We start from the raw sequence: 19,342 nt of genomic DNA, 5'->3' as shown, positions 1-19,342 counted from the left end.
TTTCAACTTCAATCCCGAGCAAGGCCGCAAACATTGAAATAGTACAATATCAAATTTAAATGATGTTGAGGCCACATATTTTGATTGTAGCTATAGTTTTAAACAGTCTGCGGGTTACGTTTCTTTCTATAACTTTCAAACCACATGTTTAAACATCATGTAATTCATTGTTTAAGGTTTTAAAAGTAGTATGTGGAGTAGTATATGACATTCGGCCATTTGGATCACTTTTCTACCTTTTAAATAGCCAGTGATCGTTAGGAGAAAGTCAATTTGTTTACTTTCATTATGTGATTTCACATTTTTATGAACAACGGACAAAGTTACAATACGATTGCAATGAAATTCAATAGCAACCTAGTTTTGTGAAAATCGGTTCAGCCATCTCTGAGAAAAATGAGTGAGTTTAAACAACCTCAGGATAACTTTTCTTCACATAACTTTTGAACCATATGTTCAATCATAACGAAATTCAAAAGTTAAGGGTTCTAGGGACAGCCCGATCATTTGAAACCAGTTTCATTGAAATCGGTTATGTCGTTTCTGAGATATTGATGTTTCGTGATTTTTACATTTTGATACATAACCTCTAAACTAAAAATCCGATTACAATGAAATTCAATAGCAACCTATGGCGCAACTAGACCTTTCATTTGCACTTAATTTTATCAAAATCGGTCCAGCCATCTCTGAGAAAAGTGAGTGAGAAAAAAAAGTTGCACATACACACACACACATACATACATACATACATACAGAAAATGCTCAGTTCGTCGAAAGGGGTCGAGTGGTATATGACATTCGGCCATTGGGACCACTTTTATACCTTCGGTTTTTCCAGTGATTGCTATACCTTTCAAGGAGAAAGGCAAAAACCTAAATTAATCCACCTAGCGGTCAGACCCAGCCTTTCTCAGTCAAACTTTTATTTGTAAAAAACCTAAATTAATCCACCTAGCGGTCAGACTCAGCCTTTCTCATTCAAACTTATTATTTGTAAAAATAGATTTACATCAATGCTTAAATTCAAAAAGGTATATTCACTCTTTGGGTTCTAAAATATTGATGTTGTAATTAAAGCATAAAATATGAAATTTGACGTAATGTTAGTGCTTCAAAAATAGCGAAATTTAGGGAATGACTCTCAATTTCGAACAATTTAATCACGAGCAATACCGGGAAAGTTCAAATAGTACGATACCACATTTAAATCATGTTGAGGCCATATATATTGTTCAAAGCAGCTATAGTGTTGAATATTCTTTGAATTTCTTTTCTTCACAAAACTTTTGAACAGTATATCAAATTTTTATGAAGTTTGTTTTTTGTAAGTTTGAGAGATGACTCGTTTGTACGACACTAGTTATGTTCAAATAAGTCGTGTAATACTTGAGATAATAGACTTTCGTTGTTTTACAAATTCAAACATAACGGTTGCTTAAGTTTGATTACAATCAAATGAAAAGGGAACGTATAGGGCAGCCAAACTTTGAAACCTCGTGTTCAATCATAATTCATCAGTTAACCCTTAACTATCCCGTTCATTCGATATCAATATTGTTCAAATCTGTTGTGTAGTTTCTAAGATAATGAAGTTTCGTGATTTTCACATTTCGATACATTACAAACGAAGTTACATTCCGATTACAGCAAAACTCAATAGGGTGTTATGAGGCAGCTAGACCTTTCATTTGATACTAATTCTGTGGAAATCGGGTCAACCATCTCTGAGAAAAGTGAGTGAGCCCAAGTAGTCATCAGAATATGTTTCTTTTCATAGCTGGATTTCACATTTTTAAACATAACAGGAAAAGTAATAATCCGTTCGCAAAAAAAATCATTAGTGTCTTATGGGGCAACAAGACTTTCCATATGACATTGATTTTATGGAAATCGGTCCAGCCATCTCTGAGAAACATGAGTGAGATTAAACAGTCTCCAGAACACGTTTCTTTCTGTAACTTCTGAACCATATGTTCAATCTTCATAAAATTGAAAAGTTGAGGGTTTCTAGGTAGCCCGTTCATTTGAAACTAATTTGGTTCAAATCAGTTGTGTAGTTTCTGAGATATTGATGTTTCTTGATTTTTACATTTTGATACATAACCTCTAAACTAAAAATCCGATTACAATAAAATTCTATCTGGTCTTATAGGGCAATTAGACCTTTCATTTGCAATCAATTTCATTGAAATCGGTTCAGCCATCTCTGAGAAAATCGAGTGAGATTGGGAGAGCGTTACACACACAAACATGCAGAAAATGCTCAGCTCGTCGAACTGAGTCGAGTGGTATACGACATTCGGCCCTTTTGAGCACTTTTATACCTTTAGTTTTTGCAGTTATTGCAATACCTTAGGAGAAAGGCAAAAAGTGAAATGATAGAAATGACTTTCAATTTCAACTTCAATCCCGAGCAAGGCCGCAAACATTGAAATAGTACAATATTAAATTTAAATGATGTTGAGGCCATTCATTGTAGCTATAGTTTTAAACAGTCCGCGGGTTTCGTTTCTTTCTGTAACTTTTAAACCAAATGTTTGAACATTATGAAATTCATTGTTCAAGGGTTTGAAAGCCCATTTATTTGAATTCAACTATGTTCATAGCTTCTGAGATATAAGAGCGTTTTCCACATTCTGACGCAGCGCCAAAACTAAAAGTTTGATTACAATGAAATTCAATAGCAACCAATAAGCGGCAAATGGACCCTTCAGTTGACACCAAGATAGAAAGAATCGGTCAGACCATCTCTGAGAAAAGTGAGTGCGAAAGAAAGGTACACATACACACGTACACACCCACACACAAACATATACACCTATACATGCATATATGCAGAAAATGCTCGATTTGTCGAACTGAGTTGAGTAGTATATGACGTTCGGCCATTTGAATCATTTTTCTACCTTTTAATTAGCCAGTGATCGTGAGGAGAAAGTCAATATGTTTACTTTCATTAAATGATTTCAAATTTTTATGAACAACGGACAAAGTTACAACCCGATTGCAATGAAATTCAATAGCAACCTATGGGGCAACTAGACCTTTCATTTGACACTAATTTTGTGAAAATCGGTTCAGCCATCACTGAGAAAATTGAGTGAGAAAAAAAAGTTGCACATACACACACACACATACACACATACACACATACATACATACATACAGAAAATGCTCAGTTCGTCGAAAGAAGTCGAGTGGTATATGACATTCGGCCATTGGGACCACTTTTATACCTTCGGTTTTTCCAGTGATTGCTATACCTTTCTAGGAGAAAGGCAAAAAGATTTACATGAACGCTTCAATCCAATAAATGTATATTCACTCTTTAGGTTCTAAAATATTGATGTTGTAATCTATACATTTAAAAATGTAGTGCGGTCGGTGTCTGTCTGTTTGATCCATATAGGCTCAAAAACTACCGAACCGATCGACGTGAAAATTTGTATGTAGGGGTTTTTGGTGCCGGTAAAGGTTCCTATGATAGTTTGAGACCCCTCCTTCTTCTGGAAAGGATGGGTCCAATACAAATGAAACATAAATTTCTGCACAACTCAAGAACAAACCAAGCAAATGAAACCGAATTTGGCATGTGGATGTTTTAAAGGGTAAAAAATATGTCCATAATGGTTCAACGCCCCTCCCTCTTCTGGAAGCACATGTAGCTGCACAAATTTCTGCACATCTCGCGAACTAATCAACTAAATGGAACCATATTTGGCAGGTGAATGTTTCTAGTGGTAACAAATATGTTCCATAATCGACCTCAGGCAACATTTTGGATTGGCAACTTCCGGTTTCTGGAAAACAGCCAAAAGTGGCCGATTTCCACCCAATATAATAATATCCGGATAAAGATTGATACCCAGGAGCCGAATTCGACCACAGATACCATTTTGAATTCTAAGATGGCGACTTCCGGTTTCGGAAAAACAGCGGCAAACGACCAAATACCACCCAATATGGGTATTTCCGGAATCGTAATGATGCACTGGAGCCACAAATCGACTTCAGACAGCATTATGAATTGTTGGATGGTAACTTATGGTTTCTGGAAAACATCCAAAAATGGCCGATTTCCGTCTAACATGAGTATCTTCGGATCTAGAATGATACACAGCAGCTGAAACCTCATTTTGGATTCTAGGTTGGCGATCTCCGGTTACTGGGAAACAGCGGAAAATGATCGAATTACACCCAATATGGGTGTTTCTTCAACCAGAATGACGCTCAGAGGCCAGAAATGATCTTAAATACCATTTTGAAATCCAAGATGGCGACTTCCGGTTTGTGAAAAATGGCCTAAAATAACCAAATACCATCCAATATGAGTATCTCTGGAACTAGAATGATGCAATGAGCTAACAATTGACCTCAGGCACCATTTTGAATCGCTAAATGGCAACTTATAGGAAACAGTCGAAAATGACCAATATGGATATTTCCGTAACCGAGCTATTGTGCTATTGCTATGCATAGAAACTATTTGCATAGAGCTATTGCGCTATTGCTATGCATAGAAACCAAACATTTACCCTTGACACCATTTTGAATTTAAAGACGACCAGTTTTAGTTTCTGGAAAACAACCAAAATAACTAAATACCTCCCAATATGAGTATTAACGGTGTTAGATTGATGCCAAAAAATTTGCTGAAAATGACCGAATACCACCCAATATGAATATATTCAGAATTAAGGCGATGTACAGAAGCCAAAAGTCGAGGATGTTGTCATTTAGATAAAACTAATCATTTCAAACGATTTGTTATTTGATTTTTATCATATCCTGTGGCCGATTTGTCGTGCATTTGCAGACTTTAAACACATCGCAAGGAATCATTGAATTTGGAATGTTCAAATAGTACGATACCACATTCAATTTATGTTGATGCCACATATATCGATCAAAGCAGGTATAGTTTTAAATAGTCTTTGAATTTCTTTTCTTTCCATAACTTTTGAGCCACATATCAAATTGTTATGAAGTTTGTTATTTGTAAGCTTGAGAGATGACTCGTTCGTATGACACTAGTTATGTTCAAATAAGTCATGTAATCTTTGAGATAATAGATGTATTATTAACAATTTAATACATAACGGTTGCTTAAGTTCGATTATAATAAAATGAAATGGGAACGTATAGGGCAGCCAAACTTTGAAATCGCGTATTCAATCATAATTCATTAGTTAACCCTTAACGAGCCCGCTCATCTCATAATAATATTGATCAAATCGGTTGTGTAGTTACTGAGATAATGAAGTTTCGTGATTTTCACATTTTGGTACTATACAGACGAAGTTACAGTCCGATTACAGTCAAATTCAATAGGGTGTTACGAGGCAGCTAGACTTATTAGTTGACACTAATTTTGTGGAAATCGGGTCAGCCAGTCTTCGGAAAATGTTTCTTTTCATAGCTGGATTTCACATTTTTAAACATAACAGGCAAAAAAATAGTCTGATTGCAAAACAAATCCATAGTGTCTTACGAGGCAACTAGACCTTCCATTTGACACTGATTTTATGAAAATCGGTTCAGCCATCTCTGAGAAACATGAGTGAGATTGAGCAGTCTTCAAAACACGTTTCTTGTCATAACTTTTGAACCACGAGTTCAATCTTCATGAAATTCAAAAGTTAAGGGTATTTTGGGTAGCCCGTTCATTTAAAATCAATTTTGTTCAAATCGGTTGTGTAGTTTTTGAGATAATGATGTTTCATGATTTTTACATTTTGATACATAACCTCTTAACTAAAAATCCGATAACAAAGAAATTTAATAGGGTCTTTTGGGACAACGAGACCTTTCATTTGCAATTAATTTCATCAAAGTCGGTCTAGCCATTTGTGAGAACACACTTACAGAAAATGCTCAGCTCGTCGAGCTGAGTCGAGTGATATATGACATTCGGCCCTTTGGAGCACTTTTGTACATTTGGCAAAACAAACAATATCGCACGCTAGCCTGGGGGTTAATGCGGTCTCGATCAGTTGAGAGAATTCGTTATCGATGTTGTTTTCGGCGTATTTTGCATGTTGTAGGATAAGTACAACGATTCACCGTGCCCCAGTGCTGAGTTGAGAAAATTTCCAGCTCGAAAAGATCCTCGACCTGATCAGGAACCCGATATCACAACCGTGTGGGAAAGCTAGCTGACCGACATCCCCCTATTAAAAGAAATCACTGGCTCTGGTTTTATGCATGTTCGGTGGTATTTGGTTGTTTTCCGAAACCGGAAACTACCATTTTAGGTTTTAAAAATGGCATATGAGTTTCATTTCAGTTCTATGGGCGAAAGTCACCAGCTTGGAATTTAAAATGAGAAATGGGGCCGATTTCAGATTTTTGGAAACTATCCCATTTCCTAAAAAATCCATATTGGATGGTATTTAGCCTTGTTTTCAGCTGAGCAGTTCCATAAAAAGTGTCCCAGTTTCAATATTTTTTATAATTGTTATTTTTGATTTAGCTGAAACTATGCATAGACGTTTTCATGGGCAAAAAATGTCATTTTGTGCTATTGGTTTAATGTTTTTTTTTTTTTGGAAAACGACTCATTTTTTAGAAGCTATTGAAAAAGCTATTTTGGAAATGTATTGATGATTACAAATATTTTCAGAACCAAAATGGTTGGTTTGATCGATGTGACGTCTTCGGCTTTGTTGTAGAAAATAATTTTGTCTTTCCAAAAAAAATATATACCTTAAAAAAAATTTTTTCTATAAAAAATAAAAAATTATTTATCTACAAAACCTCAATTTTTAAAAATCTGATTTTTTCAAACAAAACTACAAATACGTCTATCGCCGAGATAAAATATCTATTTATTTTAACAAAGTGTCATTTTTCGATCGTACAGTAATGGTTTTGGTTATATTTATAAAACGATATGTTTGAATTTCCAAACCGTTTCGTAATTTCATCAAACATCTTGAAATGTGAGGGTGGCTATTAGGAATTAATGCTTGAAAATTATTCTTTAGTCGTTTGGTTGCTAAGTCTGCTTATGACATCAATACAAAACCATAGATCTGTCACTATCACAAATCAGTGAAAAATGATGCCCAAAAACTTTGTGTAATCTATCCTGTTTATCACTGAAAAACAATTACCAGTTAGAAGAAAATCAGATTTCATGAAAATAATTTGAAAGCACGTCCTCAAGCTACTGTAAGCACTCATGTAATGTATTCTGTTGTTTGACTGATATTCTTATCAATTTGTTAAATTCGACTGAGTAGTATGTGACACTGGACTGTCAAGTTCATGTTTTTTTTGCAATTTTCATACGCTCGTCGTAAGTGAAGCAAATTTTTGCCAGTTTTCGCTTAAAGCCGTGCAGTAATTAGATATATCCCTTTGTTGAACAGTAAACAACTATTACCAACCGCACAACCTCAAATCTACACTTAGTTCGAAAAGATATAGAAGCCAGTGACAGTAAGTCTGATTAACTAATCACTATATAAAATAAGTGTCCCAGCTTTGATTATATCGCGTACCTTTCAACGATAGAAACTGTGTCAATAAAACCCACATGCCATAAATGGGAGCAACGCCGTCAATTTTACCTCTTCTTTATGCCTATTTGTTCAGGGCGCTTTTCGCAGAAAAGCCATTGCTCAGCACCAGATTTGATCGGACCACAAAGTTTGTTTGCGTGTTTCACCATATTCATTTATTTGCTGAATTAGATTGCTGTAGTCATCTGTTCCAATCATATGCTGCGACTTATATTATTACTTTGGTTCTCTTCACCTAGGGCACTGCAGAATTACTCAACTAAATGCTTGCCTAAATCACTCTAATGAACAGTTGAGCTCGTATGGAAACTTTTTAATTTTCATTCGAACGTGTTAGTTTCGACAGACACTGTTCAATTATATTAATGTGCTGATTGGAAAACACATCCTAGTTAGTAGCATACAACGTGGGTAATAGTTGAAAAATTAAAAAAAATAACGGGCATTCCAACCGGGTGCAGCTGACGTAGGTAGGGATAGAAAAATCGGCATGAGTGCAAATATTTAACCATTAATCGCGCAAGGGTGAGTTTTTCCTTCGAACTCTGCTATGCTGTTGATTTCCTGCACCCACAATTATGGCTGATGACTCGACATGAAAATATTGCTACGGAAAGCTGTTGGTTATAATGGGTGTATATTTTACTTTACGTTACAAAAAAATACATAGTTACTGATCCTGAGTAGAACTCCTCCATTCAATCTACAGAAGTTGTGTAATTCGTTTTGATTCGAACACATGAAAATCCGAATAGTTTGCAAAACAAAAGTTGCCTGCGGATAACATGTTTACATACTTTGATTACTTCACAAGAAATATTATATTTGATCAAAATACTGTTTCCAGAAAGGAAATATACGTAAGCAAAACTAGTAATTTCACTTTTGAAATGATCAATAACGTAGCTGACCGAGGGTTAGTGTGGCACTTATTTCTACTGGAGACCGATTAGGTATTCATTAAAATAGGAACAATTTAGTGCTAGTGTTAAGGTACTGGTTTTGATCTACCGAGGTAAATAGTATGATATGAGTTAGAAACAGCATTTAGAAGTGTTGTTCAACAACGAAGAGCCGACAGAAACAGGAGTATAATTGAGGAGCATGAATTAGCATACCAACCGTACGAATTTTTGACGGATGGTCGGGATTTTCAGGAATAGTGTCCGAATTTATCAAGCGGTTCGAAAGGCATACTAGAATTAACTAACATCTCAGAGTTTTATGAGTTTTTGAAGACCAAAAAAACCTGTTCTAGTTTAGAAACAGGTTTCAATTCGCTTGTTTTATTTTGTTTTTATTAAAGCTAGAAGAAAATATGTAACGTTTGACATAAGTCCGAGTTTTATCAATTATCTTCCGAGTATGACAAAACTGTGAAATAATTTACTTTGGCTTGAGAAAGCTTGTAGAGAGCTCAAAAATTACAAAGTTGCTGGGAACTTTCAAAATTATACTTCATATTGGAAGGTACAAACAAAAGAAAAGTCAATATATAATCGGCAATAATCGTAAAAAATCTGTCCACGTAGTATGTGGATGGCCCCTAACTGATTGGCAATTTTTTTTGTAAGAGTGACTTATTTTCGTCGAGGTTTTCGTAGCATTCGATGTTAGTACCTGCTTGTCAAAGCGGACTCCGTAACTTTGCGGCTACGAAGCTCCCCTGTCACGGATCTTGGGCAACCGTTTTCTAAACGCCTCGATTTTCTCTTGCTTTTATATAAAGCGAAGTTGGCACACACAAAAATTGATAAGAACATAAAATGGCGGACTTATTAACAATCTTGTACGGCGGTTTTCGCTGACAACTCAAACGGCGTGCACGATTTCGGCCTTCCTTTTCACCCGTAACACAAAACGAAAATATTGTCATGTTCGGTGTGTTCCGTATGACACGCTGTTTGTGAAAATCTGTTTTCATCGAACATATGTTTTATTTAAACGATTTTTAGATTTAAGCATTTTCATATATATTTGTGTCGCTTTCTTAAGCTCAAAAAAAACACCAAGAAAAAGAGCTTCCGACTGATGAGGTAACTCCTTTTTCCGGCTGTTCGCTAAATGTAATGTTGTATTGTTTTGTGTTACATTGTATTGTATTGCATTTTGTCAACAGATAAAATTCTTATCCTAATGACAATCACTAAATTTACATTTTTCGAATTACCTGAATATAAAATCTCTAAAGTTGCGCTTATTTTTATCACGGGACGGATTGAAGTCAAATACATCGTAGCAGTTACTGAAAACGCGGCAACTGCTGAGCACTGATTCTTGAAGATCATAGTTAGTCCTTGAAGGTCGGTTGATTAAAAACGAATGGGAACGGAGGTTTCGTCGTTTAGTGTTTATATCAAGAAGGCCGAGTAATAAAGGACAATCGATGTTTCCCTGAATGAGGTCTCCAACGAAGTATGCCTTGGCCAAATTCCGCCTTATTAACAGTGGCTCTAAGTTGATGAGCTTGCAGCGACTTTCATAGTTGATAGGTTACGTGAGTCTCGCCAAGGAAAAGCAAAGCAAAGCGGACAAATCTGCGCTGCACGGCTCCAATCCTCAGAATTGTGTTTTGATAGTAAGGACATCATAAAATGACGCAGTATTCCAGTATAGGACGGACCAGTGAACAAAAGAGCGCTTTCAGACAGTTCACGTTTTAAAAGCTTTAAGCGAAGTGATTTATCTTTCAATTTAACGTGGAACTATATTCACTTTGTTAATATGCTTGACACAGTTTGTGATTAATGCGTTTACACTATACATCACCTTCTAGTTTTCCATTGAATACAGTTTTACGTTTTTCTATTTTACTAGCTGACACGGTAAACTTCGTAACGTCCATTTTTTTCTCTATTTTAAAAATTTTTAATTGTTAACTTCCGTCTGTTATTTTGGTTCCGGAGATACTCATATTGGGTAGATATCGGCCATTTTTGGCTGTTTTCCAGAAACCGGAAGTCGCCATCTTATAAATCAAAATGGTGTCTGAGTTTGATTTGTAACTTCAGTGAATCATTAGGATTCCAGATTTTGGGTGGTATTCGGTCATTTACGGCTGTTTTTCAGAACCGGAAGTTGCCATCACCAATGGCATTCGGAAACATTTTGGCCTCTGAACGTCATTCTGGTTTCAGAAACACCCATGTTTCGGTCATGTTCAGCAGTTTTCCAGAAACCGAGTGTTTCCATTTTAAATTTTAAAATGACATCTGGATTAAATTTTGGCTCCTGTGCATCATTTTAGTCTGTTTTCCGGAAAAACTGGTTGAAATATCTATTTAAATTGTCTGGAGGACTTCCGCCCTTCCAAAGTACGGAGAAGTGTCAAACCACCATTGAAATTTGTGCGTAATTCGAATCCCTTTCAGAAGAGGGAGGGGTGTCGAACCATCACAAAAATATTTATTGCTTTCAAAAACCTCTACATGTTGAATTTGGTTCCATTTACTCGATTGGTTCTTGAGTTGTGAAAAAAATTATGTTTCATTTTTGTGGGAGGGCTTCCAGCAGAGGCAGTGTTGTAGAACCACCATGAATTTGATTGTGTTTGCTTGATTGGTTCTCGAGTTGTTGCGTAATTTTTGTTTTATTTGTATAGAAGCCTCTCTTTCAGAAGAGGAAGGGTGTTGAACCACCATGGAAATATTTTTTGGCCTTAGAAACTTTTGCAAGCCAAATTTGGTTCCATTTACTCGATTGGTTCTTGAGTTGTGAAAAAATTATAATTCATATGTGTGGGAGGGCTTCCAAAAGAGGCAAGGTTGTAGAACCACCATGAATTTGATTGTGTTTGCTTGATTGGTTCTCGATTTGTGCAAAATTTGTGTTTTATTTGTATAGGAGCCTCTTTTTCAGAAGAAGAAGGGTGTTGAACCACCATGGAAATATTTTTTGGCTTCAGAAACTTTTGCAAGCCAAATTTGGTTCCATTTACTTGATTAGTTCTCGAGATGTACAGAATTTTGTGTTTCATTTCTATGGGAACCCTCCCTTACGGAAGAGGGAGGATGTCGAACAACCATGGACATATTAGTTACCCTAAAAAAACATTCACATGGCAAATTTAGTTGTTTTTTCCTTAATTGGTTATTGAGCTGTGCGAAATTTCTGTTTCATTTGTATGAGACTCTTCCCTTTCAAAAGAGCAAGGTGTATCGAACCAAAAACTTGTTCATGCCAAATTTGGTTCCATTTAATTGATTAGTTCTAAAGGTGTGAAGAAATTTGTGTTTCATTTGTATGGGACCTCTTCATCCCAGGATAGGGCGAAGTTTCGATCCATCTTAGTAACCTTTTACTGACCCTACAAAATTTCACGCCGATCGGTTCAGTAGTTTTCGAGTTTATATGGAGCAGACAGACAGACAGAGCTACATTTTATATGTTTAGATAAATAGATAGCTAAGATAGGTAGATGTTTACGTTGTCAATATGAATTTCACGCGAAACTAGCAAATGAAGGTCTGCTGTATCAAAACCTGCTTGATGCTGTAAAGGCAAAGAAACAGTAAAGAGTGCTTCAGTACCCCATTGGTTCTGTTCCCGGTGGGGTATTTGTTGACATCACATTCCATTCGCATTTGTTCACGTCACACTACATCTTCTAATTATTCACTGAGACCCTATTCGCAGCAGCAAATCGTTGTTTGACCTTTCCCTTCTTTTGTTGACAAAGATTACGAGGATAGTTAGTCCAGGTGCAACCAAACCTAACCAAATCAAACCGAAAACATCATTTTGAGCAATTAGCATTCATAGTTTTACTGCCGACCTGCTACAGAAAATTTGTGTTATAATGTCATGCTGTTCAAATCATTTCTGTTTTTGATTACCCAATATTTCGAATACTCGCTATCGGTTCGATTTGGTTGCACCGATCAATCGATCCTTCTTAACATTAACACCATCGGAACTTTAACATTGCCTGCCAGCTATTATTTTTTTTTTTTTTTTCACAGAATTAGTAGTGTATCCTGAACCGGATACTTCTCTCCTAACAGGCTTCTCGTACAACTCACAGGGAGCTTCTAATCATATCGATGTAATTTACAAATTCAAGCAGCTCCTCAGCTCCTTCTCCTCAGCGAAACACTACCGTGGAGGAGAATACCCTAACTACGAAAACAACTGCTCTCACGCTGGTGCATACTGGAGAAGCGACGCAATTACTTCAAGAGAGCAGCCAATACCGCAGTAAAATCTAAAATATCTCTCCAGAGAGATAAAAAACTGGTGTGATTTTTCTCACAAGAAAGAACAATAGGGCTTTTGCTAAACATACATGCATAGCATCTGTTGGGCACACATTGCAGGTTTACCATTTGTTTCCGTTGTGGCGATACAAGATTTAATCATCAATTACTTGACAGATTTTAATCATTTTTGCTCTAAAAAATTTCGAATATTTACAATTAGTGATAGTTATCATTTTTTATATTTCATTTTAATAAAAAAATCTCTAGAACGTATGCGTATTTTGGCAATCATGAATCTTCGGAGTCCAGCGAAAAACAGTCTTAAATCTTATTTCTAGATATTATCATCTGATGAGATTGAAAGCGAAATACAAGTTAACAAGATTTACTACTTTTTGGACGTAAAATAATCAATATTGATCAACGTTTTATCCGAACAAAAGCGAAACAAAATCCGAACAAAACGTTTTAATAAACCGGCATTTCCCAAATTCATCTAAACTTTTTAAAACCTTCATACAATTTACAACTTACGTCTCGACCAGATATATATTCTGCAACAACGGAAAATGTAATGTTTTCCGGTAAATTAAATGTTTAATATTCGCGCCACTTCGGTTAGCCTGGGACACAATTTCTAAATTTCCTAAATTCATCGCATAACGATTTTTAATACTTAAAAAAAAATTTTATGTTATAAGTAAACATGTTTGCTTGTGGAAATAAGTTTTCATTGCGTGATTTTCGTGTTGAGTATTCTGAAATAATTGTTTGAAATAAATTGCTCTTGCCGGTCCATGTTAATCATATGGAGCTGTCACTTGTGCCTGCGCAACAGATGACTAATACATATGCACTTTGCAAATGCCCTATACGCTTGAAGAGAGCAACCAATCGTATGTAGGGGTAAACAGGGTAAGACCGCCCACCTTAGTTTTACTACCAAGTTATAAAATAATTGAAATTTTTTTTAACGTGTCTATTACAGTATAATTACATAACATTTTGCACGTTTTTCTGTTTTGATAGTGCACGAACGGTCGCAGAAATAAATAAAAACAGCCTTTCAGCTGGCAACCAGTCAGTGCGCTATTGTTTTGCGGCAACGGGACTTAAGGTTTTTCAGTCTAAAAATCAATTGTTTTGTTCGTGAAAATACGTTTAATCGCTTGCCTGAATCTATCTTCTTTCGGAAATATCGAAGGCCGTGAGTAATCTTGTAATTTTGACTACTTTTTCGGTCAAATATGAAAATGTTCCACTGGGGGTAAAGTCGCCCACTATACAGGGGGTAAAACCGCCGCGTATACAACTGCTTGTTGTTTTACTTCAAGACCCAAATGCCTCGACACTACAAAGGGAATATTTACAGGATCAGTAAAGCAACTTCAAGCCAAATAAGACATCGATGTTAATCGACCATTTTCGATTTGGTTGAAGCTTTTCTAGTAATATATTTTAACAAGACTTATTTTTGAAAGAGTAAACCTGTTTGAAAATGGTGTTCAACCAAAGTAATTTTAGAGCCAGGACGGTTTGTTTGATTGGAATGACGTCTCTGGCAGAATTAAAAATAGTAGTTTTTAACTTCCGAAGAAAGTACACACTCAAAAAAAATTTGAAGAAAAGATATAAAAATAGAATTAATATATATATATATATATATATATATATATATATATATATATATATATATATATATATATATATATATATATATATATATATATATATATATATATATATATATATATATATATATATATATATATATATATATATATATATATATATATATATATATATATATATAGCTCACCTGGTGGAATAAAGAAATTCGCTATAAGAGAAGAGTGGCCAAGTGGCTTCTTTCTCTTCTTCTTTGCTATGCAACATATCCCCGGTTGAACATTATTTTCGTCTGCCTTACGCAAATTCCAGTGCAACCAGAAAAGTTTACTTATTTGATATTTTTATTTTTATTTAACAAAAAACACAACAACGAAAATTAGATTACAAACAACATATAAAACAATACAACAAAACTTCGTCTAAATTTATATCATCATGCTACCACTGCCAAACTTTTTTTTCTTGTTTTTCTCACTTCTCCGAGCTTTTTATAGAGAGCACAATAAAAAATATTCGGCAAAACACTTAATTCCTGTTGCAAAATCAAGGGAAAAATTGCTTATTTATGAAGAAAACTTGATTTTACATTTCCACGAACAACTAAATGAACAACATAACTTTCACTGCAAATTCGACTATAGCGTGAGATTTTCTAGTTTGGAATATCTTTTTCAGATTTTACGCATATTTTCAGCCACTGTCGATAAGGTCCTACATCCTTGGAAAACCGATAAAATTTTACGACCAAACGCTTCGCACTTCATTCAAACTCTTCTTTGCTTTCATTTGTCGCAACCAAATTAAATTTGTGTGCACAATATTTCACTTTTACTTATTCAATGATTGGGTCGAACACCAGCTGTTTAGCAACACGGCAAGCTAAACCCCTTTTGAATATTGTCACACACGCGTGCTATCAAAATCAGCCAATCACGTTTGAAGCAAAAAACCTGGAGCAAAACGAAATATCATCTTGGCCACTCTTCTCTTAGGGCCTAATGCGTAGCGAAGCTTTTGCAAATATCTAGATAAACATTTCAGAAGGTCCTATTTGCTTTCATCGTTTTTTCGGGGCGTCCTTTCATTTTGGTAATGGTTCCACTTTAGTAACTCTCCCAAGCGGGGTTTTCGTTCAGAATGTTAGAGGGATCCCTCCGCTATCAACTGGGGCAAATAACGTGTCATAAAAGGCGTTCAATGAGTTGTGGTGATTGAATGAAAGTGATCGATCAAAAAATCGATCAAAGCAGATAAGACCTTTTAAAATGTTTCTCCAGGTATGCTTACATTATTGATATTATTCCTTACGTGAGACTAGTGTTTCCACGAAGTTAAATCTTTCGGCTCCGGTGTTTACCCACGTATGAAATACCCATGCTGTATATTATACTCAAACACTGAGTGGTAGTTGCTATACACTAGGGTAGCAGCGAAAAGGGTCATGTCAATTTTTTAAAACCGACCATGTGCTCAAACTGGATGAATAGAAGCAAACTTCGAAATACCTTTTAAAATCATAGAGACCGAACGGGAAGTTTGGGAACAAGGTGGCCCGAATATCCGACAAGGCACTGTCGTCTTTTACACAGATGACTCAAAAATGAATGATTCAACCGGAGCAGGTATAAATGGCCCTGGGATAAGCATCTCGATACCAATGGGCCGTTGGCCTACAGTGTTCCAGGCCGAAATATTTGCAATTTATAAAAGTTTGTTTGGCTAGGAAATACAGGCATGCTAACATATGCGTTTTTTTCTGATAGCCAAGCAGCACTTAAAGCACTGAAAGCCTTCACATGTACCTCTAAGCTAGTATGGGTGTGCATCCTTTCACTGAAACAACTGGCAGAAAGGGACCAAGTATGGTTATACTGGGTTCCTGGTCACTGCGAAGTGAAAGGCTATGAAAAAGCCGATACGTTAGCTAGACAGGGGTCATGTACCGATTTCATTGGCCCAGAACCGTTCTGTGGGGTGTCGTCAAGCGCCTTAAAAGCAGAATTGAAAACCTGGGAACATAGGACAATACAAGAGAACTGGATATGCTCAGTAGAGCTACGCCAGTCTAAACGCTTTATAAAACCAAGCGTCAAGAAAAGCCAGCAATTGCTTAGTTTAAATAAAAAGGGACTAAGGACAATTACCGGACTGTTTACAAGACACTGTCCAAGTAAGCATCACCTGAAACAAATTGGTCAGTCAGATGACGAAATTTGTCGTCTCTGCGGGTTCGAATGTGAAACCGCAGAACATTTGCTCTGCCACTGCAGTGCACTAATACAGCGCAGAATAAGAGCCTTTGGAAAAGGAACTTTGGAGCCTTTTGAGGTCTGGTCTGCGAATCCTAATGAGGTAATACATTTCATACGAAATTCAGTGCCTAATTGGGAGAAAGGGTGCGATATGACAACGACGATCACTTCCATCAATAGTGATATGTCTGCCACGAGTACCTAGACTAAACAAGAGGTATACCACAAAAGATCAAAATAATGGTCGCAGTGGTCCAAATCTTACAAAAAAAAATGTGCTCAATCGGACATGGTTTAGGGGTGCCTCACAGCGTTCAAAGTTGTGACTTTTCGACCATCGAAAATCTACCAAGGGGGGAGTACAGGAAATTGGAAAAATCGAAACTTTTTATTCGATGACAAATGTCCTAAAAATGCGTGAAACGTCGAGATTGTGTTATCTCGAAAAAAAAAATCATTTTTTTTTTTGCTATTGCTATACAAAATTAATTCCCTTCTATAATAAAACTGGCCAGAAAAACACCCAACGAAACTTCTCTAGGGAATTATAATTGGTGATATTCAGCAGGATAAACGAGGTTCGGTATAGTAGAGCAATAAGCGTGTAAAAGAAAGGGTAAAATCATATTAGTACATACAAGCACGGATAAAATAATAATAACCATGCCATTTCCCAATAGTGGTTTCGGTGATAATAGATGTACAAAATACAAAAGACACCCGGGCATATCTTACAATAGATCAACGAATCTGGTCGCAGTAGGAAAGTCTATACAGGAAAAAAAGATATAGAATAATAAAACAAGGATGAAGTTTTGCGTGGAAAACCCGTATAATCTTCAAATTCGTAATGCTGCGCATTCAACAGTTTTACTGCGGCCATAAGGTTCCATTTTTAGCTATAAAAAATAATGATGTGAGTGCCGGTTATCAAATCTGCGTTTCGCAGTACAGTAGCTTAACAAGTATTCGTTTAAAATATTTTCAGAATTCGCCCCTTAAGAAAATAACAATATCTCCGGTAAGCAAACGCATTCTGTTCTGGTTTCACTTCATTTAACTGGAATGCTGCCATCATATTTCATGTCTTTTTATAACAAATCATTTGTCTGATGGCGCACGCCAAAAAGCGTCACCGTCGTTGGCAAACAGTTCATTCCGCAAATAAGTTCGTCTAGGAATGCAGACCACATGTAAAGAATTTTCAAATTACCTTTGTCAACTCCATGTGGAATAAAAGCTCAATTATTCAAGCAAGATAAGCGGCAGTGTAGTTCTTTGTAGAAGTAAACCTGGGAAAACATCTTCAGTAGTTTTGAGAATTTTCTTTTCATTTCTCTCTTCTTGCAGGTCGATACGTAGATTCAAATATATTTCGTAAAAAACTGTTGTTTTTGTTAATGCAATATCAACAGGACTCGGTTTTTTCTGCATGGAATTAAAGTTCATGTTATTGTTCTTACGCAAATTTCCTGAGTTCTTATCCGGATAAAAATATTTAAACACGTGCAACAGAAGTTATCAAACACGTGCAATAGAAGCTATCCCTGAAATTTATTTTTTATTTGAATTCTTAAATTTGCATCTACAAATTTATTCATGAAGCATTCATGGGGTATATTTCCTCATATTTTCACCAGCAGTTTTTGGACCGTTTGATTAGGAGCCTGGGGAATATTCTACCGATTGTATCAAAATAATTGGTTATGGTTCCAATCTTTCTCGGTAATTACATAACACATAAAAGTAATCATTTAACCTTACTATAAATCTGTTATTAGGCAGGTTGTTACCCAGGGAAAGTTATTCAATAAAAGAAAAGTGTAAATCATAAACGTTATATCCTACATTAGTATGGATGACACCCTCAACCAACCGTAATTAGAAGCACTGTTAACAAGGATGTGCAAGATTGGAAGGTTTCTCTGTCCTCTGTCCAAAAACTGGTCTCACAATGGAAGTAAGAGGATGCGCAGATGCCGAAACAGTGTTTACCTGACATCAGCTGTAATTACTGGAAGGCATAACAACACAACAGACGTAACTCGTGAACAAATATCACTCCAACAACACAAAATGAAAGTTGAGACTACAGCATTACTCATCAGAATGCGAAAAGTTTTGTATCGTACGTTGATTAAAAATACTAATCAATCCACCTAGCGATGTGAACTGGTATTTCTATGCAGACTTTAGCATTTGCTGAAAAAATTTAGCACATGCTTACATATCAATACTGACTTTTCTGCGTCATTTATTTTTGTACTTGTAATGACATTATTGATCAGATAAAAGATTTATGTAGCATCAATTGGTGGAATGAGTTATTAAAAAAAAAACAGAAAAAATCAAGATTTCATTTTATTTGTGAGAGCTGCCATGTAATTTTCTAATAATAAACGAATTGAAAATATTTCTACTAGAAGATTTTGAAACCAAAACATCATAAAGCTTAGAATTAAAGGAGTTGCAAAAATTTAATTAAATTTTTGTTTAAATTCTGATTTTTCAACACAACACAACACAAGAGATTTTTCAACACAGTACCACATTGAAAAATGTGTTGTTAGAAAAACTTTTTTGATAGTGCCCGTTGTTTAATGTTCAGAAGAGTTTCTGACAACTATTTTCTGACTTACTTGCGTACAACATTTCACTTGGAATCAAATCCGTAACCTGCGCGGTTGCAATTTCAGCATTTAGTGGAAAATCACTCTGAGTTAGGTACTAC

At 35.8% G+C, this 19,342-nt stretch overlaps 1 protein-coding gene across 2 annotated transcripts in view; it reads left to right on the top strand.

The window, feature by feature from the left end:
* The window catches only part of LOC129733820 (putative tyramine receptor 2), a 155,898-nt gene that overhangs the window by 23,252 nt on the left and 113,304 nt on the right, over nt 1-19,342 (top strand). The window lies entirely within an intron of this gene.

The sequence above is a fragment of the Wyeomyia smithii genome, chromosome 1 (genome assembly GCF_029784165.1).
Source record: "Wyeomyia smithii strain HCP4-BCI-WySm-NY-G18 chromosome 1, ASM2978416v1, whole genome shotgun sequence".
NCBI classification, from domain to species: domain Eukaryota; kingdom Metazoa; phylum Arthropoda; class Insecta; order Diptera; family Culicidae; genus Wyeomyia; species Wyeomyia smithii.
This window is presented reverse-complemented; position numbering and strand designations above follow the sequence as displayed.